The sequence below is a fragment of the Protobothrops mucrosquamatus genome, unplaced genomic scaffold, assembly GCF_001527695.2.
Source record: "Protobothrops mucrosquamatus isolate PMUCROS unplaced genomic scaffold, P.Mucros_1.0 scaffold3050, whole genome shotgun sequence".
Taxonomy (NCBI): domain Eukaryota; kingdom Metazoa; phylum Chordata; class Lepidosauria; order Squamata; family Viperidae; genus Protobothrops; species Protobothrops mucrosquamatus.
This window is the reverse complement of record NW_015389063.1, coordinates 71,076-93,858: the sequence shown is the minus strand read 5'-3', so window position 1 is coordinate 93,858 and position 22,783 is coordinate 71,076. Positions and strand designations below refer to the sequence as shown.

General features: G+C 40.2%; 1 pseudogene; it reads right to left on the bottom strand.

The window, feature by feature from the left end:
- Positions 1-6,131: 6,131 nt before the first annotated feature.
- LOC107296954 overlaps positions 6,132-22,783 on the bottom strand; it is an 18,675-nt pseudogene continuing 2,023 nt past the window's right edge.

Genomic DNA, 22,783 nt, shown 5'->3' with positions numbered 1-22,783 from the left:
CATTCGAACGCTGGCCCGACAAGTCCAAAGGGAAAAATGGGTGCCCCTGGTGCGTCTTTCACAACTCCTGGGGAAGATGGTCTCTTGCCTGGGCATCGTTCCGTGGGCCAGGCTTCATTCCAGGAGTCTCCAGTGGTTCCTCCTCCCCTTTCAGAGACGCAACATCAGTGCATCCAAAACGAAGGTCAGGGTTCCACACCTAACACGGGTTTCACTGCTTTGGTGGACTTCATCCGCCCTTTCCAGAGGTACCTTTTTCAAGGAACCAAACAGGATCACCCTGACCACAGACACCAGTCTGTTCGGTTGGGGGGCACATCTTCACAATCACCTGGCACAGGGTCGGTGGTCCAAGTCAGACCTGGCCCACAACATCAATTGGCTAGAGCTCAGGGCCATTCACCTGGCCCTTCAGGAGTTCTCACCTCTAGTGACGGGGAGGCATGTGCTGGTCCTGACGGACAACATTACGGCCAAGGCTCACATAAACAAACAGGGAGGGACCCACTCTTGGTCCCTCATGCAGGAAGCCATGGCGTTGGGACTTTGGGCGGAATCCACCCTGAAATCCATAAGAGCGGAACACATTTCGGGGGAGGACAATCGACAGGCGGACTCCCTGAGCAGGGCCACCATAGATCATTCAGAATGGAAACTAGATCCAATCTTGTTCAGGGAGGCAGCCCTCAGGTTCGGACAACCAGTCCTAGACCTCTTTGCCTCCCCAACAAATGCACAGATCCCCAGGTTTTTTTCCAGATTCCGATCAGAGAGGGCGGAAGGGACGGACGCCCTTCGGAGCGTTTGGCCCAAGGGCGTGCTCTATGCCTTCCCTCCTCTCCCACTGCTCCCAGCGACTATTCGCAAGCTCCTACAAGAGCGAGCGGAGCTAATCTTAATTGCTCCATTCTGGCCACGTCAGCCGTGGTTTGCAGGTCTGGTGGATCTATCGCTCTCTCCACTGTGGAGAATCCCTCCGGACCGAATAGCTCTCAGTCAAGGGAACCTCCAACATCCGGACCCTCAGTGGCTCCAACTAGCCGCTTGGCACTTGAGCGGGAAGGTCTAACTAGGTTAGCATATTCCCCTGGGGTAATATCTGTTATCCAGTCCTCAAGACGCCCATCAACCAATAGGATCTACGATGCCACTTGGAGAAATTTCTGTTCCTGGTGCAGGCAACAGCATCTCTCTCCGCTATCTGTCACTATCCCACACATATTAGAATATTTGCTTGAGGGACTAAATAGGGGTCTGTCAGTTAGCACAATACGTAGACAGGTAGCGGCATTATCAACTGTTCTCACTTGCGAGAACCATGATCCATTGTCTCAACACCCAGCGGTTGGTGCTTTCCTTAAAGGTGCTGCCAACACAGGTCCTCCTACGATTCATCGTTACCCGTCCTGGGATCTGACCATGGTACTACAAGCATTAACATCTTCTCCCTTTGAACCGCTCGGTTCATGTTCCCTCCACTTCCTCACCTTAAAGGTGGCCTTCTTGGTGGCTATTACATCGGCCAGGAGGATTTCAGAGCTAGCTGCTCTATCTGTTAGGAAGGACCTCTATGTTCCACGAGGACAGGGTGGTCCTCAGGTTGGATCCTGCATTTATTCCTAAGGTTAATACAGGTTTTCATCGATCTCAAGAACTGGTACTTCCCAACTTCTGTCCTAACCCTTCCCATCGTCTGGAGAGAGGGTGGCACACCTTGGACGTGCGCAGGGCTCTGCGTCACTACCTTAAACGTACCTCGGCCTTCCGCAAATCGGAAGCCTTATTCATCTCTTTCCATCCTTCTACGATGGGGAGGAAGGTCTCTTCTTCCACCATCGGACGGTGGATTAGGGCCTGTATCACAAAGGCGTATGTTTCGCAGTCCCTTCCAGTTCCTTCTCAGGTCACAGCTCATTCTACGCGCAGTGCTGCGGTTTCTGCAGCCTGGTCTACCCAGGCCTCACTTGAAGAGATTTGCAGGGCAGCGACTTGGTCTTCCCCTTCTTCCTTCATTAAACATTATAGGATTGATAGGTTTGCTGCTGCGGATGCGGCCTTCGGGAGGTGGGTTCTGCAACAAGTTGTTACTCCTCATGTTGAGCAAGCCTAGACTTCCCTCCCTTCAGGGACATGAGCGGCTTTGGTATGTCCCATTCTGTGGACTCTACACCATCCCTGCTGGAGAAAGGGGCGTTGTCTTACCTGAACGCCTTTTCTCAGCAGGATGGTGTAGAGTCCACATCCCCCCCTGTATTTCTTTGGTCTAGGCATGAGTTTTTTTGCCCTTTTTTTCTTTTGAACTTTTGTTTGGAGCCTTGCGTCTGGATTCTTCGCCTCGACATGTACCAAAAAACTGGGAAGACACACCCAGAGAGAGGCATGGCAAAGTTTTTTTGTCTTAGTCTACTGAGCAGGAAGACTGAATTAACCCATTCTGTGGACTCTACACCATCCTGCTGAGAAAAGGCGTTCAGGTAAGACAACGCCCCTTTCTAACTGACCACAACAAGCTCCTTAGAACCATGTTTACTACACAGGCAGATTAGTGCGGATCAACTTTTAACTTGTTTACGTTTAAAACTCATTGGAGGAAGATCGGACAAGCCTGCTTACATAATCCCTGTCTTACCTACAGAATCTTCCTTGTGTGAGGTCAGCATAAAGCTTTGAAAGTGCCCAAATTAGGTTAGCAAATGGCATAAGCTTGGTGTCTTTAATAGCTTCAAGGGCAAGGGAGAAGGAAAAAAAGGGCTGACTCCCCACTTGTTGAAAGTTTTACTTCATTCTAGATCCTTTAACTGGAAGAAACTTAAAAAAAAACCTGCCCAGATCTGGAATTTGTAACCACAAGGAGACAACCATGAGCTATGCTGGTTTGTTTAACGAGTCAGAAGCATCACAATTAAAATAAGGAATACTATGTGATGTAAAATTTAAAATATTAAGTTAAGCTGGTGAAAATAAGGCAAAATATCCTTAACTTCTTTAGATCTGGAAAAGCTTTGCCTGGTAAATTTTGGTGGCTTCTGGTGCTGCTGTGGCAGCTCAGATTTGGGTGTGTGTGTGTGATCCAGTGGGACCTGGGATAGTAATATTCTTGAGGGATCGAGGATATTAGAGTGTGACTGAACGACATTTAAAGCAAAGAGAGTCAGAGGTCTTGTGGGTTTTTGTAGATGAATGGAAGCTATAATTCATTTGCTTTGATTTGGACTCACTCTGTAGCCCAGTTTAAAGCAGAAATGCTCCCAAGCTGGGTGAGCCTCCCCCCCAATCAAAATGGGTTTTATGTTCTGAGGAAACAACATCCAGATGCCTGCAGTTGGAACTGAAAAACGTTGCATTAGGTCCTTCCACGTTGGCCCATCCAATCTGTTTGTAATCAACACAAGCCCCCTGATTGCCCTCCATAAGAGGTGACAGATCCTGACAGATTTTATCCCCTTGATGCTGTTCTTGGACAATGTGGGAAGAAGGGTGGTGGTGGTGGTGGAAATAGTGTCTTGATACCAGGACAGCTAAGCAGAGTTGTCTCAATCATGGGCTAGGGATGAGGGGAAGACAATGTCCTTGGGACACAGCAGAAAAAAAGGTACTACTGGGTTACGTTTGTGCCATGGTGAGATTTAAAGTGGAGAAAGGCTCTAAATCAGGGTTGTCCAATCCTGGCAACTTTATGACCTGTGAACTTCAACTCCCAGAATTCCCCAGCCAGCCATGCTGGCTGGGGAATTCTAGGAGTTGAAGTCAACATGTCTTAAAATTGCCAAGGTTGGTTACCACTGCTGCAAATCATTTTTTTCCTCAATTGGCTGTTTTCCACGTTTGGTACTAGGAGCCCTGTGTCCTCAGCCAGCCCTTCCACAGAGGATGGGATGTGCACGATATCTTTTTTTTTAAAATTTTTTATTTATAATACAATTAAAACAAAAATGGACATACGTGGCATTCCAGAGTAAATATTCCTAACAATTTGTTTCTCGTGATACGAAAACTTAATACATCATCCTTAACCTCTATATAAACCTCATTCTTCTACATAATACAATTATATATACAATTATATGTACAATTATATGTATGTTTCAATCCTATCGTTAGCTTAAGATCCGAGCAGTTCTCCTTGATTCATACCAGCGATAAAATTTGTCCCAGATTTCGAGATACTCCAGTTCTGTCTTATCTTTCATAGCCATTCTAAGCCTGTCCATCTCTGCACATGATAAAATTTTATACAGGATTTCTTCTTCCGTTGGAATTCCCTTATTCCTCCAATTTTGAGCATAAACCAATCTGGAAGCCGTTAGAATGTGTAGCATCAAATAGAGTATGCCTTTGTCATACTTCTGCGTTGTTATACCTAATAGGAAAAATTCTGGTTGCACGATATCTAGAGAGCACTCAGTTGAGGTAAGCTGTCCTAAGAAGCCCATCATACAATTTTATTGAGGAGCTTATGGGGTGATATAATAATAATATAATAAAATAAGTTGCATTGTTCCCTAGAAGTGAGTTTGGTGCAGCACTGTTAAATATTCTGTGATACGCAGCCCACTGTTGAGATACCTTGCAGCTACCAAACATCCACTGTCAGTTGATTTGTGAATATTCTCCTTGGTGAATATTCCTTTCAGCTCAGCAGCCTTTATTGAAAAACACACATCGATTTTGAATGTGTCCTATTTTATTACATTAAACCCCTGCACCCAGCCCTGAAAAGTAACCCATTTCTTAAATAAACAAGAAATAACGCCAATGTGAGAAATGAAGGGAAGAAACAGAAATGCATAAATATCCCCAGGATGATGGGGATATCCAGGCCACCTGTTCTGCTAAATAAAGCTGGAGGGAAGATTGTCAATGCACATTTTAAATGCACCGTTGGGAAGGAAGAAGAAAAGAAAGCAGGGAAGGTTGCCTATGCTGATAAATCCTTCACACATGCAGAACTATCGATCAAAAGAAATATATCAGGAATTAGTAGAAGGTGAGTCCCATTGGTCTGAATGCTACTTACTTCTGAGTAAACATATTTTGCAACGTAGCTGTCAGCATCTTTTAAGGTGGGACCGGCAGCATTTAAGGGTGGATCAATGCGATCTGGTTTTGCAGGTAGTTCCTGACTTAATGAACACAATTGGGGCCAGAATTTCCATTGCTAAGTAAAATGATTGTTAAGGTAAGTCACGCTCGATTTTATGACCTTTTTTGCTACAGTTGTTAAGTGAACCGCTGCAATTAATCATGCAGTCGTTCAGCGAATCTGGCTTCCCTCACTGACTTTACAGCTGGGAAGGTCCCAAATGGTGATCACCTGAGCTCGGGACAATGCAACTGTCATAAATACATGTCGGTTGCCAAGTGCCCAGATTTTGATCACATGATCCTGGGGATGCTGTGATGGTTGTAAGTGCAAGGACCTGTCATAAGTCAGGTTTTTTTCAGTGCCATTGAAACTCTGAATGCTTGCTAAATGAAATGTTGTAAGTTGAGATTCTACCTCTATATGATTATTTCAACTGACATTCTTTCCCTGTAAAAGATTTTAGAAATAATTGACAAGACACTACAAATCCTCCAATATGATGTGCCTTTATGCTCCTAGGTTTGCTGTTTGAAAAACGGCAGCCAAGGATTTCATTGGTAAGTGTGAGCTCCGAAGTCATGAGAAATGAAGAATGGAGCACCAATATGTAGCAAGTTAACACCTGGGAGCTGTAGCTTATGAATGCTATTTATGTATTACAGAAGGGAAGTGTTCCACTTGCTGTATTTGAATTTTAAAATAGGTTAGCAGATAGTGGACTAATAGAAGAGAATATTTGTAGCTCACAGTTGAACTGTGGGATCTTTGGTGCTCTCTGAGGTTGATGGTTTTCTTGCAGACATTTCATTACCAAACTAGGTAACATCATCAGTGATAGAAAGGAATGGCATTTGCAAATCCCGCTACCTTCTACCACTGATGATGTTACCTAGTTTGGTAACAAAATGTTTGCAAGAAAACCATCAACCTCAGAGAGCACCAAGGACCCACAGACGCTAGACTTTTCAGATGGTTTTTGGAATGAAGAGATCTTAATCCCACAATTTATCATATTGATATTTTCTTTCTTTCTTTCTACAAATAATACAACTCAGGATCACAAAAACTGCTTTCCATCCTTCACTGAAGAATTCTAGAAAACCGCAAGATTAAATATGGGTCGACTGCTACTGCTAACAGAACAAGTAATGGGACTTGGAGAGAAAAAAAGGAACACTGTTTTGGAGTTGTATTTTGTCTTTCATATGATACACAAAAGAGACGCATACTGAATTCCCCCTGCCTGTTCATCACATGCCGCCTTTTCACATCTCTTGTTTTTTTGCTTCCTGTCCAACTTGGGAGCCCCTATTTATTTTCCTTAGGGGTGTACTGGATGAGGTGCATTATTTCTTCATTCTTCATCACTCCATCAACAAACTCCTTTTCAGCAATTTTGTCTGTAAAAACAAAACCAATGTGTACAATTAAATGAATATTTAGGTAGCATGAAATATAAAGAAGGGAGCAGGACAGAGGACTAGAGGTGAAGACGCTCGTCTCCCATTTGGAAGGTTGAGAGTTCGATCCTAGGTAGCAGCAGATGTTTCTTCTCTCACCAAGAGAAAAAATTTGCTGTGAACTCTGCGTAGGTGTCAGGAAGGGCATCGGGCCAGTAAATGCTCAGCTCTACCCAGTCACCCTGACCCGACCCCGAATTAAAGGGACTACAGGGTCATAAAAAAGAAAAAAACCCAAAATATAAGGAAGGAATCAATGAGGGCTAATTGGTAACAAGTAGAAGTTAAGAGATACATAATATAAATTATTTAAATGTTTTTAGGCCCAGACCATTTCCTATTTTTTAAAATAGATTCTGGATATTAAATCAGTACAGAACAAGAGATAGCTAAATGTGCAACAGACAAGTTGAAGAGTTTTGACAACATCACTTGGAATGGATGTTACAGACATTCCTGTATTAATTGTGAACATTTGGAGATTATGAAACTATAGTAGAGCTACCATATCTGGGGGTGCAAATTTTTAGGCAGCTACTAGATGGTAGCAAAGCATCTCTGTGCTGCCCTCTCTGCCTCTGCTGCTATCTACTGGTCTTTCAGATTCCTACAGCCCAGATATGGTAGTCCTGATGATGGTTGCTGTCTTCAGAGAAAGTCTATGTAATCTTGGGAAAAGGTATAAAAATAGGTAAGCTTTCAGGATGGAGAACTCTACCCCCGTTTTCCATTCTGTATTATGCAAATATTTAATGCAACTCAGAAGCAGGCCAAATCTTTCAAAAAATATTTATAGGACTAGCTTCAGAATGGTAAATATTTTTGGAAAGAATCAGTAAGTATGGATTCAATTCAGATTAATTTGACTAAAATTATGCTAATTGGGTTCAAACATTAGATCTACGGTAATTATAATGTGATTTCTTTGAGGTGGAGTAGTGAGTTGCATGAAACCACCTCTTCTAATTTGTTAACTATACTTATTAAATTTATATGCTTAACCAGTCAACTCTGGTTTAACCATGGTTAAGAAACCAAGTGGTTGTATATAATATGAAACTAATTCTTGACCATTCCTAATTTCGAGATGGGCCAGAATAGGCTTTTATTGTATAACCCTTGGAAAGTTATGACAAGGTGAGTGAGTTGCAATCTGCCCCTTTTGATTTTGCAAGACAGAGAACAGTAATATATTTATGTACAACTAAAACATTGTAGGGTGACATAGCAGATAAGGTATTAGCCTCAAAGCACGACACGATTCTTAGCCCGGTGTGCCTTAGAGAAGGGAACTAGGGGATTAGCCATTTTGGATCTAATTCTCACTAACAGAGATGAAATGATAGAAGGTGTTGAAGCCATAGGAACCCTAGGAGGAAGTGATCATGCAATACTGGAATTCAACATTATGGAAGCACAAGCAATAGAACGCAGTGAAACTAGAGTCTTGGACTTCAAGAGAGCTGATTTCAATAAACTTAGAGAGGGCTTGGGAAGTATTCCATGGATGAGAATCCTCAAGGGGAAAACAACTCAAGAAGCTTGGGAAATTTTGAAAAGTGAGATAATAAAAGCCCAGTCTAGCACAATACCAACAAAGAGGAAAAATAACAGCTCACAAAGGAAACCAGCATGGCTGCATAAAGAACTCTCTGACAAATTGAAAGATAAAAAGGACAAGTATAGAAAGTGGAAAGGGGGGCACATAACTAAGGCAGAATATCAGCAAATAGCCCGAGCCTCCAAAGATGAAGTGAGGAAAGCCAAGGCTCAAAATGAACTAAGGCTTGCGACCAAAGTCAAAGATAACAAAAAAAATTCTTTCAACATGTAAAAAACAAGAAAAAAGTGAAGGAAATGATTGGTCCATTAGTGGGTGAAAGTGGCAAGAAGGTGACAAGCAACAGGGAGAAAGCAGAACTATTTAACTCGTTTTTTGCATCTGTCTTTACACAAAGGGAAAAAACAGACCAACCTATCAAAAATAGTGCCATAAAAAACAGAATAGAAACGCAAGTTAAGATAGGCAAGAAAATGGTAAGTGAGCACCTGTCCAGCCTAGACGAGTTCAAATCGCCAGGACCAGATGGATTACACCCCAAGGTTCTCAAGGAACTGGCAGATGTGATCTCAGAACCACTGAACTATATTTTTGAAAGATCCTGGAGCACAGGGGAACTACCAGAGGACTGGAAAAGAGCTGATGTAGCTCCCATCTACAAAAAAGGGAAAAAAAATGGACCCAGGAAATTACAGACCTATCAGCCTGACCTCAATACCTGGGAAGATCCTGGAAAAGATAATCAAACAACGAATCAACGAACACCTAGAGGCAAACAAAGTCATTACTAAAAGCCAACACGGGTTTGTCAAAAATAGATCATGCCAGACAAATCTCATTGCATTCTTTGACCAAGTGACAAAATTAGTGGATCAGAGGAATGCTGTGGACATAATTTACTTGGACTTCAGTAAGGCATTTGATAAAGTAGATCACAACCTACTACTTGACAAGATAGAAAAATGTGGGGTAGACAGCATCACCACCAGATGGATCCGTAGCTGGCTGACCGGCCGTACTCAGAGTGTGGTCCTCAATGGAACCGCATCTACATGGAGGGAAGTGTGTAGTGGGGTGCCCCAGGGCTCTGTTCTGGGCCCAGTGCTCTTCAACATCTATATCAATGATTTGGATGAGGGGATAGATGGGGAACTCATCAAATTTGCAGACAACACCAAGCTGGCAGGAATAGCCAACACTCCAGAAGACAGGCTTAAGATACAGTAGGATCTGGACAGACTTGAACACTGGGCACACAAAATGAAAATTCAATGGTGAAAAAAGCAAGGTTCTACATTTAGGCAAGAAAAAACAAATGCACAAGTATAGTATAGGGCAGTGGTTCTCAACCTGTGGGTCGGGACCCCATTTGGGGTCGATCGACCATTTCACAGGGGTCGCCAAGCAAGGCTGTCCGCCATTTTTTTTTGTCCGCCATTTTTTTCCCCTTTTCCGGCGGGTGCCTTACCTCCCTTGGGCTGGGCCAGCTGGTGGTCGGCCTGCTCCGTCTCTGCTGCTTGCCAGCTACGCCTCAGCTGGCGCAGGGGGCAGAACCACGCATGCGCGGCGCTCCCGGGCAGGGAAAGTCCTCGACTTACAACCGGTTGGGTAGTCCTCGACTTACGACCGGTTTAGTCCTCGACTTACGACTGGTTTAGTCCTCAACTTATGACCGGTTGGGGTCGCAGCATCAAAAAGGTTGAGAACCACTGGTATAGGGGGTACCTTGCTCAATAGCAGTAACTGTGAGAGGGACCTCGGAGTCCTAGTGGACAATCACCTAAATATGAGCCAGCAGTGTGCTGCAGCTGCCAAAAAGGCCAACACAGTGCTAGGCTGCATTAACAGAGGGATAGAATCAAGATCACATGAAGTGTTAATACCACTTTACAATGCCTTGGTAAGGCCACACTCAGAATACTGCATCCAGTTTTGGTCACCGCGATGCAAAAAAGATGCTGAGACTTTAGAAAGAGTACAGAGAAGAGCAACAAATATGATTAGGGGACTGGAGGCTAAAGCATATAAGGAACGGCTGCTGGAATTGGGTATGTCTAGTTTATTGAAGAGAAGGACGAGGGGGGACATGATAGCAGTGTTCCAATATCTCAGGGGCTGCCACAAACAAGAGGGAGTCAAGCTATTTTCCAAGGCGCCTGAAGGCAGGACAAGAAGCAACGGGTGGAAACTAAGCAAGGAGAGAAGCAACCTAGAACTAAGGAGAAACTTCCTGACAGAACAATTAACCAGTGGAACAACCTGCCTCCAGAAGCAGTGAATGCTCCAACACTGGAAGTTTTCAAGAAGAGACTGGACAGCCATTTGTCTGAAATGGTATAGGGTTTCCTGCCTAAGCAGGGGGTTGGACTAGATGACCTCCAAGGTCCCAACTTTACTATTTATTATTATTATTATTATTATTATTTATTATTATTATTATTATTATTATTATTATTATTATTATTATTATTATTATTATTATGGGATCCAAGCTGGAAAGGTAGATTAATATCTATTTATAGATAAGTGAAAAAGAGGTCTTCCACTAATATAAGGTGAGAGACCCCTTAAGGGGGGGGGTGTCACTTTATCTACAATTCAGACATTTGGTTTGGGATGTGTTCTTCAATTGGCCAAAATCATTTGAGTCATCAAACATCTAGAAAGCACGCTCAGTAACTATATGCAACAGTTCATATCATCCCATAATACTCCTAGCATGATCTTGTTAATGCCTAATTGCACATTCAGGAGGTGTGTTTGCCACATTATAATGAATTCAGGTTATTTGAGTTTAACCTCTTGCACAGACTTTGCTTCTGGCTAGCCTGAACCGGTTCTGATCAGAATCCACATGGGAAATTTGCTTGCTACTAGAAACAATCAAAGGCACTCCTTGTTACTGAAAACAGGTACTCAAAGAGGCCACCTTCTCCTGCTCCCATCAAAAGTGCAGGATTATGAGAAGAAGACACGGGTTCTAGTCTACCCTCAACCACTTAGTGGCTTTGGGCTGTCCCTCTCTCAGGTTGTAGAGACAAAATAGTAAAAATTCTTCCTCCAAAATAAGCTTTTATAGAACAGGTACACATTGTTTTATATGTAGATCAGTATATGTAAAGTTCTATAAATAGTAACAATAAGTAGTAGGGTTGGGCGATAAAAGGCAAATTTACCAGCATCTCCCTTGTCAAAATATGCCCACAGCTTGTCAGCCCGTTTCTGCGGGGTGTTTTCATCCGCAGGCAGGGCTTTCTGTTCTGGAGGAATCATCTTAAATATTGCCTGGCAGGATAAACAGAAACAAAATTTATAGTCATTCTTTCTCTACAGCTAAGCTTCTTGATATTTTAAATCTTTGCACAGAATAGCTGGAGCCACTGATTCTCAGTAATGAATGGCCTACCTGCCAGAGTTGTAGAAGCAGTGCTTTTTTTCTAAAAAAAAAAAAAAAAAGGTGCTGGAACTCACACACGTCATACAACCCGCCTTGCCTACCCTACAAGGTTCCATCCAAAAAAGGTGCCGGAACTCCGTTCTGGGCGTTCTATGAGAAAAAAAGCCCTGTGTAGAAGAGCCAGGAGCCCTGCCCTCAGTTTCTAATCTCCGGCTCCTGGTCCTCCATTGGCCCATATTCTCTAAACATCTATGGTCCCCATGGATAAGGTTTCTGAATGTACTCAGAGCGGTAGGCTTGCAAATACCTGCCTTATTTAGGAACTGTAAAGCTTGGGGAATCATCTAAATTTAAAAGGACAGGTAAATAGGAGAGGAAAGGAAGGTAAAGGTAATGTGGAAAAAGGAGGAGAGATTGAGTAACTACAGAAAAATAACGGTTGAACAGTTTACAAATAGAAAAAGTGTAAGAGAGGATTTTTAAAATCACATTTATTCCCCTGTGTTCTTATCTGCAGCCCAGACATAGCAAACTCAGGGAAGGAGGTGCTGGCTTTGTACCCCTGTGTCCTCAGTTTTGCATGTAGGAGTAAGAATTTCCCGGCTCCTGCAATGATATTTTTTTCTTGCACTTTTAGCATAATTACAGCACCCGATTGCTTAAAAGCTGATGTCTTTGAGTCCGGTGTAGCTTCTGATGACTTCATTGGCATGACTTGTGGTTAACAGAGCACCATTATGGAAGTGGTTTGCCATTGCCTTATTCTGGTATGTTGAGTTCCCAGAATGGCTTTTCGAGTTCTTGGTCACCCACTCAAAAAGATATCTAAAGGACTCAAAGATATACTAGTTTACAGCTGAGTTACAGAATCTGTGACTATGGAATTATTGGCCTAGGGTTCAAGGTAGTACAGTCAACATCTGAAGATCTTTAGGTTCCTTGCCTTTCAGTTTAACTCTACTATATCTAGTAGAGTTATTTAGTAGTGAAACCAGCTCCCTATGAGCAGAGTGATATGAATTCTAGTAAATGTACCATATCTGGGCTGAAAAAAATCCAGATGTTCACTTGATGGCAAATAATCCAGATATCATATCCTTGAAGCTGAGGAGCATCAATGCATCATGGAGACTTAGTTGTGTATTTTGACTTATGGTGGTATCTTTTTTATGTGTGGGACTGCAACTCTCACAATTCCCAGCCAGCAAAACTGCCAGTTCTACAATTACATTATGGGTATAAGTCTTGCCAATTATTTCTGTGCTGAAGAGCATGAAATATGGATTCTGTGTCCTGGAATGATGCTCTGGTACATTTGGAAGAGAAGTGTGACATGGTTTAGCCTGTTCAGCAACACTTTTTCATCTTCCAAACTGAATCTCAATGTTGAAAGAGGCTGATCAGTTAGGGCTGGTTCACTGAAACTTCTCTTGCAGTAAGTTACAAATATCTGATTCTTATATGATGATGTAGTCATGATAGGCAGTTGTGGTTCTTAAAGTGTTGACTACATCTCCCATCATCATTCATCATTGTTCAAGGGGTAGAAGGTAGAATTCTAAAATATCTGGAGCTCCCCCCATCTGTGATGCCCCTGATTTTTCTGCTGTTCATCCATAAGACAAGGTCAATCAAAAGATGGAGCGTATCTGTTTAAGATCTTGGGTTTGTTGCCTCTTTGTCTGACTGGAAGGGCTGGGGGATGCTTAGCATGGGGTCCCTCTAATGGCTGACATCATAAAAACCTAGATGTTAATGGTTCATCTTGTGAGCTTTAATTGTGAGCCTTTCATAGCTAATCATCCCCCAAGAACGTTGGAACCAGAATTCCTGAAATGTCCATCTGACCACGCCAGTTCTGGGGAATTCTCAATTGTCCTATAAGCAAAAACAAGAGCTCAATAACATCCGATTACGAATTGGCTGCCCATCCGAGGTCACCTGAGTTCTTATCCAATCTTCTTTCAGTTTATCCCAGATTGAGCTTGTAAGCCCTTCTCTGATGGAGACTTAAAGATTCCCTGCATTCAATCTCCCTGCAAAATAGTGCATCTTTTTAGAATTCCCATCTGCCGTTGCCAGCACAAAATCTGCTGGGCTGCTTACGTATTTGCTCTCGTGTTTGTAAAGACTATTGAATCTAACCCTGTGCCTTTGATGAAGCAGCCCTACCGTACAAAAGATAAATAGTTTTTTCCACGTTTGCCCACAAGCACCCCCATAGTTCTTTCTCTCACTCTCTCTAATTTGTTCTGATAGAGTTGCTAAATTTAAAACTTTGTATTTGTCCTCCTTTTTATGCTTTGAATTACAGCTTGACACCTACAAATTAAGCAGATCAAGTTGTTTTCTTCACACATTTCTATGCCGTTAAGCCTTTTATTTCTGCTTATTAAATGCCTGCTGATAAAGGTGCAGGAGCAGAAACAATTAAGTCACAACTCGGCTCACCATTTGTGGACAGTAAGGAAAATGACCTTGAGGGAGTTGATAGAATTGTGCCAGTTCTGTTGACAAGGGGCAAAACAGTTTTTAAATTCACAACAAACAGATAATATTCTGAAGAGGTTCAGCCGGACACCTCCCTAATTCGCTGAACTATAAGTAGTAGGAGGGGGTAAAACTTAATCAGAATTATAAGATTCTCTTATTGTAGCCACTCTCAATAAAAGTAATTTTAGTCTTCTTGTGGACCTGATTTCATGATTTGGTCTACTTGTAAGGGATGACATCAATCTTCCCTCCAAAAAGAACCCTGTGAGGTGGGTTGGTCTGAGAAGAAAGCGGTTGGGCCAAAGACACCTATCTGGTTTCTTTGCTTAAGGGAGAATAAGAGTTGCTAGTTTCTAGTTAAGCACCTTAATCATGACACCATGCAAGTTTAATGCAGTGTTTCCCAACCTTGGGAACTTTAAAACATGTGGACTTCAACGCCCAGGATTTTCCAGCCTGGCTCTTTGAATTTCCTCATAGCTTGAAGTGTTCTAAATATGTACACAGAACCTGTATGTAGTGTGTCATAAACCTTTAAGACTTATAAACTTATTTGGGATAAACTAGAGCCTCTGTATAGAATTTATTCCTTTTAGCATCAAGGAGGCAAAACATTTCTAGTTAAGAGTGGTCATTTGCGGAGTTCCGGTGGTGATGTCGAGGTGGTGCAGGGGAAAGAAGACAGTCTCCGTCCTCTAACTCTGATTTTTTCACATTTGGAGACCCTTTGGGGGTGCAGAGAGCCTGGAGGGCTACACGCGAAAAAGGTGAAGCCTTGGGGAGTAGTGAGGTGAGAAGCAATCACCCACTACGACGAAGGAAACCCCTTAAATTCAACGTGAAAACATCCACTATCGTCAGATGGCGGATTCGAGGCCATGACAAACCACAGAGGATGCAGAAGCAAAGATATACTTAATAGACTGTGTCATTGAATGAGTTAAAAAATTACGAAAATACTCTAAAGTAATAGAAAAATCTAAAGATTTACTTGTCTGTTAGTTTTGGTGTTGGAAGGAAGCTCAGCTGGAGAGGGAATCCTCAATGCAAGCGGCGACCCGGCGGGAAGAGCTGTGAGTCAGCAAATTAAAAACAGCCAGAGGATTATTAGGAGGGAGACAAAAAAAAAAAGTCTTGTGAACGTTTTAGCACAAAACGAAGAAGAAGGTGGAAGATTGAGGAAGGAGAGGTCGAGAGACGGGAGACAGAGACGGAGGAGACGGAGGAGTGACTAGGACGAGAGAAGTGAAAGGAGACGATCGGTAAGCAGACAGCCGGAACTGCGGAGAAAATGGCGATTTAAGAAAGACCGAGAAGTAGCGCATTGTAAAAGATTGGAGAAAGTGAGGTCGGAGGAGAAAGGAGGAGATAGTTTTGGACAAGCAGAGAATCCGGAAAAGTAAAGGAAACAGCGAGAGGATGAGACACGGGGGTGAAAGTGATAGGAACGGATAGACGGACAGACGGTTGACGAAGAAATCTGGAATCCTAGAGAGACCGTCTGTCAAACTCGATGAAGTAGCACATCGTAGAAGATTGGAGATTGGAGAAAGTGAGGTCGGAGGAGAACGGAGGAGATAGATTTGGGAAGTGCGGAAGGTTTGGAAAGTGAAGGAGACGGCGAGAGGACGTGATATGGTGGTGAGGGACAGGAACGGATATACGGACAGACGGTTGACGATATAAGATAGAGAAGAAATCTGGAGTCCTAGAGAGACTGTGTGTCAAGTAAGAAAGAGAAAAGAAAGTGCAGAGGGTTGGAGAAGAAGAGAGGTCTGGGGGTATAGTGAAAGTAGATATAGAGTTAGAAAAGGAGAGAAAGAAGAATTATAAGTCTAGAATAAAAGTGTAAAGTTAGATAGGTTGTTGGCTAAATAAAGAGATATTAAGAACAGAAAGTATTTGAGAAATAGGATATTAAAATGACAACATTGAGAACAGGGGAAAAAACAATATCAAGTCTAGCATTGACACCTTCATCCCCACCAGGGCAGAGAACAATAGAAGGAATGTTGAGGACCGAAAAACAAAGTGTAATGTCAAATATGCAAACCATGCAGTCCACACTACTAACTATTCAGGAAATGATGCTAAAAATGCAGGAGACAATGACTAAGAATCACATAGAAATGAGAGGGGATATGAATAAATTAGATAATAAGATCGAAACATACAACAAACAATTGAGAAAAATGAAGAAAGAATTCAGACAGTAGAAGTAGGATTGGATAAAATAGGGAAAAAAGTTGATACAGTAGATAAAAAATTGATGGGAATCAACAAAAAAATGGAAGAATCGATCATACATTTGGAAATGGACAGGGCGGCATTCTATCTAAGATTTCAAAACGTGGTGGAAGATAAGGAAGAGGATTTGGGTGCTATTATGGTAGAGCTGATAGCTGAAGCTCTACAAAGGGATAAGCAAGAGGTATTGTTAGAGATAGACGAGGTGTACCGAATCCATACGAACTATGCCCGATGTAATAGACTCCCAAGAGAAGTACATATAAGATTTGCCAGAAAAAAAGTTAGCGACATAATATACAAGTTTACAAGAGAAGACCCAATGATCTACAAAGGCATAGAAATACAAACATTAAAACAAGTCCCAAAGAAAGTGAGAGAACAGAGAAGGGACTATAGATTTCTCAGTGCACATCTAATTAAAAGAAGCATACCATTTAGATGGTTAATCCCAGAGGGGATGTTGATAACATGGCAGGAGAGAAGGATTAAAATAGATAGCTTAGACAAGGCAAGAGAATTCTATGAACAGTTAGAAGGGGAGGAAGAAGAGAATAGTAGCAAAGAAGAATCAGAATTAGAATCTAGAAGTCAGGAAGACCAGCAACAGGAGTTAAAAAAAAGAGAAAGAGAGATAGAAAGTAAGGAGGTAAAAAGACAAAGGAAAGAAAGAGGAGTAGGTTTGAGAACAAGACAAACACACAAGTAAAATAATGAAAGAGGAGATTAGATTAATATCAATCAATGTCAATGGATTAAATGCACCAGCTAAAAGAAAACAAATATTAACAAAATTAGTAAAACAAGGTGTAGATATAGCTTGTCTACAAGAAGTACACATAAAAGAGCAACATAGAAAATATTTGGAATTTCCGAAATTAGGAGTATTATATACGGCATTAATGGAACAAAAACAGAGAGGAATAGCAATCTATATTAGGAAAGGAATTAAAGCCAAATTAAAATATCAAGATACAGATGGAAGGGTGCTAATAATAGAATTACAAACTGAACAGAAATCATGGCTGTTGGTGACAATTTATGCTCCAAATGAGAATCAAAAAGAATTCTATAAAAACCTACATGAAAAACTTATAGAAATTGGACAAGGAAATATCTGTATAATAGGAGATTATAATGTGGTAGTGAATGTAAAAAAGGATTATATTAGCAACACGAAAAATAAAAAGAAACGGAAAACATTACCAAGGACATTTTTTGAGATGGCACATGAATTCAATTTATCTGATCAATGGAGGAAACGGAATCCCATAAAAAAGGAATACACTTTTTCCCCAAATCCACATAAATCGTGGTCTCGGTTGGATATGGCATGGATGAATGGGGAGGTAGGACAAGATTTGGAAACAATAGAAATAATGCCAAATACATGGGCTGGCCATAACCCTTTGAAAATAGTCTGGACAGGTCAGAAAAAAGTAAGGCGAAGGTGGACACTAAACGCTCAAATTTTAAAGGAAAAAGAATTTATTGTAAGGATTAGAAAAGAAACGGAATTATTCTTTAAAGAAAACACAAAACAACAAACATCACTACAAATTATATGGGATACTGCCAAAGCATATTTGAGAGGCATAGCAATAGCTTATATAGCTAGAAAGAATAAGGTGAAAAGGCAAACACAAAACATACTTCATGAAGAGATTAAAAAATTAGAATCTAAATTACAAAGGGAGCCCCAGGACGAAATGATTAAAGCAGAAATGGTTTTGGCTAAACATAAATTGAATATGGTAGAACAAGAGGAAATGGCAAGAGAATTGAAAGTAGCTAAACAAAATTTTTTCGAACATGCAAATAAGCCTGGGAGGTGGCTCGCTTATAAATTAAAAAAAGAGAAGGAAAAAAGATTTATTCAGGAACTACAAGACGAAAATGGAGAGTTGCAAAATAAAATGGATAAAAAGAAAAAAATAATCCAGAACTATTTTGAGTTACTATACAAAAAAGAGGAAATAGAGGAGGAGAATATAAAACAATACTAAAAGGTTAATGGTCTGCCGGAATTAAAAGAGGGACAGAGAGAAATATTGAATAAGGAAATAACAGCTATGGAATTAAGAAACGCAGTGCAAAAACAAAAAAATAATAAAGCCCCGGGGCCAGATGGTCTACCAGGGGAGGTGTATAAGACTCTCTATGAAGATCTGGAAATGACATTATTAGATGTATACAATGATGTGCTGGAGAAAGCCAAATTACCAGACTCCTGGATTGAAGCAAATATAACTCTTATTCCAAAAGAAGGCACCGACCCCAAACAGATAAAAAATTATAGGCCAATCTCGTTGTTGAATTCAGATTATAAAATTTTTACAACTATAATTGCGGAACGACTGAAACTAATATTAAATCAGATAATACATTTGGATCAAAATGGTTTTTTACCCACAAGACAAATTAGGAATAACACGAGAACGGTGTTAAATGTCCTAGAATACTATGAAGCACACTCAGAAAAACAGGTAGCATTAATATTTTTAGATGCCCAGAAAGCATTTGATAACCTTAATTGGCAGTTTATGTTCCAATAGATAGAAGATATGAAATTTGGAGGGAAGTTTGAGAAAATGATAAGGGCAATATATAAGATACAAAAGGCTAGAGTGACAATTAATGGGGATAACACAGAGAAATTTGAAATAAATAAAGGAGTAAGACAAGGATGCCCAATGTCACCTCTACTTTTTATTTTAACGTTAGAAGTGCTACTAACCCAAATTAGAACCAATAAAGAGATAAAAGGATTAAAGGTTAAAACGGAAGAATATAAGACACAGGCATTTGCGGACGATTTGGTGTTTTTTATAGAGGAACCACTAGAGAGAGGAAATATCCTAATGAATGAATTAGAAAAATATGGGAAAGTGGCAGGATTAAAAATTAATAAAGAAAAGACTAGAATGTTAGTAAAAAATTTAACTGAAAAACAAAAAATGAAATTAGAAGAAAATTTGGGATTGCAAATTGTAAAAAAGATTAAATATTTAGGAATTTGGCTTACTATAAGATGTTCTTCAATAAAAGAAGATAATTATAAAAAATTGATATTACAAATGAAAAAAGATCTAGAGATTTGGGGAAAATTACAACTATCACTGTTAGGAAGGATTTCTGTGATTAAAATGAATATTCTACCAAAATTGTTATATTTATTTCAGACAGTCCCAATAAAATTAGAGAATTTTTTTTGAGGAATTAAACAAAATGATTAATAAATTTATATGGTCAGGTAAAAAAGCAAGAATAAATGTTAAAGCGTTACAGGATAGTAGAAGTAGAGGTGGCCTTGGGTTCCCAAAATGGGAAATCTACTACCAAGCAGCGGGGTTACTTTGGATTAGAGATTGGATAAATTTAGATAATAAAAGCGTTTTAACTATCGAAGGACATGATTTACAGGCTGGTTGGCATGCCTTTCTATAGGGAAAATACAAGAAGTCACACACATACTTTTACTGACACCAGATAAGAGATGCGCTGATTTGGACGTGGGAAAAGGTTAAAAAGAAATATTATACGAAAATACCAAATTGGGCCTCACCGATGGAGGCAATGATCCATCCAAACACACTGGACAAAAAAAAGATGACAAGATACAAAGAATTATTAGATAATCAAGGAAATCTCAGATCAAGGGAGGAATTAAAAGAACAGGGAATAATTATTGATTGGTGGCCGTATTTACAGATACAATCAAAATATAGCAAAGATATGGAAGAATATGGAATAAATCGGGTACCACAGCAATTGGATAAAATATTGACAGGCAAGGAAGAAATTTTTTTAACAAAATCATACAAACATTTAGTAGAGGTAGAATTGGAAGAAGAAATAGTTAAAGGTCCAATGATAGCGTGGGCACGAAATATAGGCCGAAATATAGAATTAGAAGAATGGGAAAGAGTATGGAACAAAAATTGCAAATTAACACTGTCAACTGCATATAAAGAAAACCAATATAAAATGTTCTATAGATGGCATTTAACACCGGAGAGATTGGCTAAGATATACAAAAACATGAATCCGGACTGTTGGAAGTGCAAAAACAAAGAGGGAACATTTTATCACATGTGGTGGCAATGCCCCAAAGCAAAGATTTATTGGGAGCAGATGAGATGGATACAGGAAATAACAAAAGAACAAATTGAACTTAAACCCGAATTAGTCTTATTAGGTATAATTAATCCAAAGATGAAAAAACAACTCCAATACATCATTGTACACATAATAACAGCTGCACGCATTGCATATGCGCAATGTTGGAAATGTGAAAATATACCAACAAATGACATGATTATTTACAAGATATTAGAATGCGCTGAGATGTATAAACTTACTTTAGAAATAAAAGACAAGGAAGCAACAGAATTTTACGAGATATGGGACAAATGTTACAATTGGTTAGAACTGAGGAATAAAAAAGTATGAGAAGTAATGTAAATAATTGTAAATATATGTAAGAGATATAGGACACGGTACTGTTAAGGAAAAAGAAAAAATGTATTTTGTATTTTGTTTTTTGTAAAGTGAAAAAGGAAAAATTTAAATTTAAAAAAAGAGTGGTTATTTGCTTTGATTTTATTTTCATTCTTCAAAGCCAACTTCCTAGTGCTTATAACTTTTTAGAAGACTAATTGAGGATGTGTTAACAATTTCCACTGGTAGGTGACACCAATCAGTTCCTAATGAGATCCAAAATTCGTAAATCCTGCCTATGAAAAAGATGCCTAATTGATAAAAACTAGTTTTGTTGTGGTTTCATAATGTGAACTTTGGCTTTAGAAAATTGGGAATTTTTGAAGTGCAATATACACATGCACACCCCCTGCATATTAATAAACTAATGTACAGCATGAGGCTGATGTAATATGTCACATTAAAATTAAATAAAACTTGGATTCAACTAAGCAGGTGATAAATGTATAGAGTGTTAGAGATTGACTACTGCACAGCCTAATTTTTCATCTGTGAAATGGAGCAATACAGGCCTATCTTAAAAGCAGTATAGGTAACAGGGCCTGCCCATCATGGCCCTAAGTCTTGATGGTCATAAAACGGATCACCCACATCACTGACCTGATTTTATGACCTTTTTTGCTGGCAATCATTAAACAAACACCGTGATCATTAAGTGAATGCCACACTCATTAAACAAACCAAAGGTTCGCTGTGGGCAGCTTTTGCTCAAAATGGAAGTAAATGCCAGTTTGGGGCTAAATATTCATAAAATATGGTCACATGATGGCTGGATGCTACACACAGCTGTAAATTTTATTTATAATTTTATTATTGTAAGCTTCCTAGAGTAGAAAAGGAGGCAAATAAATGTAAAAAATAAATGCAAGTTGGTTGCCAAACACCCAAAGTGTGGACATGTGACTGTGGAGGAGGGGGTTCAGTTGTCGGAACTGCAGAACTGGGTCATAAATACCCCCAGGGAGGAGTGGTGGGATTCAAATATGTGAACAACCTGTTCTCTGTGTGGATGCCACTTCTGGAAGTCCATTCTGGGTCTGGGCAACAAAAAATTAGCTACCGCTTCTGTCAAACTGGTGCAAACCAGCTGAATCCCACCACTGCCAGGAAGGTTCGTTGTAACTTCGAACTGTCACTGACCAGTCATAAGTCATAACTACCTATATAGCATAAGAGAATATTTTGTTCTCAGTTGTGATTTTCAGGCATTCTGAAGGCTCCAAAGCAGAAAATACTGGACAGAGATGCCTCCAAATTTCAGAGCTTGTGGTCTATTATTGCTGTCCCAAACCTTTCATTCTAGATTTCCTGTACATTGTACGGCTAATACCCTTTCCAACCACTCATTTCTACACAGCTATCTCTATCCAGCTATTTGTCTAGCTTAGTTTCAACAAGAAGCCAACTTGGGCTTGATATTTATTTTATTTATTGCACTTATACACCACCAGATGCAACAAAACCATGACATCTGATGGTTTATACTGTGAAACATAAGGCAATAAATGCATTTGTGACTAAGAGCTAGGACTTGAATTTTCACTGAAGAATTTTTGCAAGAAGTTACTGATTCAACATACTTGTTTGGATTGAAAAAAAGGGAAAGGAAAGCTAATTTCAAAACCACCATCTCCCAGACAGTCTGCTTTGTCCCATTAAGCAGAGATGGGGAGCGATGCCCCCCTTTATGACTTGTGGACTTCAACTTCCAGAATTCCTGGGTCTGCTTCTGTTCCCTTTGTTTCTCCCCTCTATTAAAAATAATAGTAAAAATAATTAGGTCTTTGCCTGGATCTGAAAAACCAACATGGTCTACGTATTTTTCATGCCTTTATCTTCTTAAGATGTTTATGTTTGTTTATGTTTTTTTAAATTTGTATACCGCCCTATCTCCCTTACGGGACTCAGGGCGGTGAACAGGCGATAATAAAAATCACAATAAATATCTATTCTAAAATCAGATTAAATAAATAAAGGCCTGCTCTAAAATACCCCATATAAAACCTGCACTAAAACATAATTAAGACTATGCCAGGCCA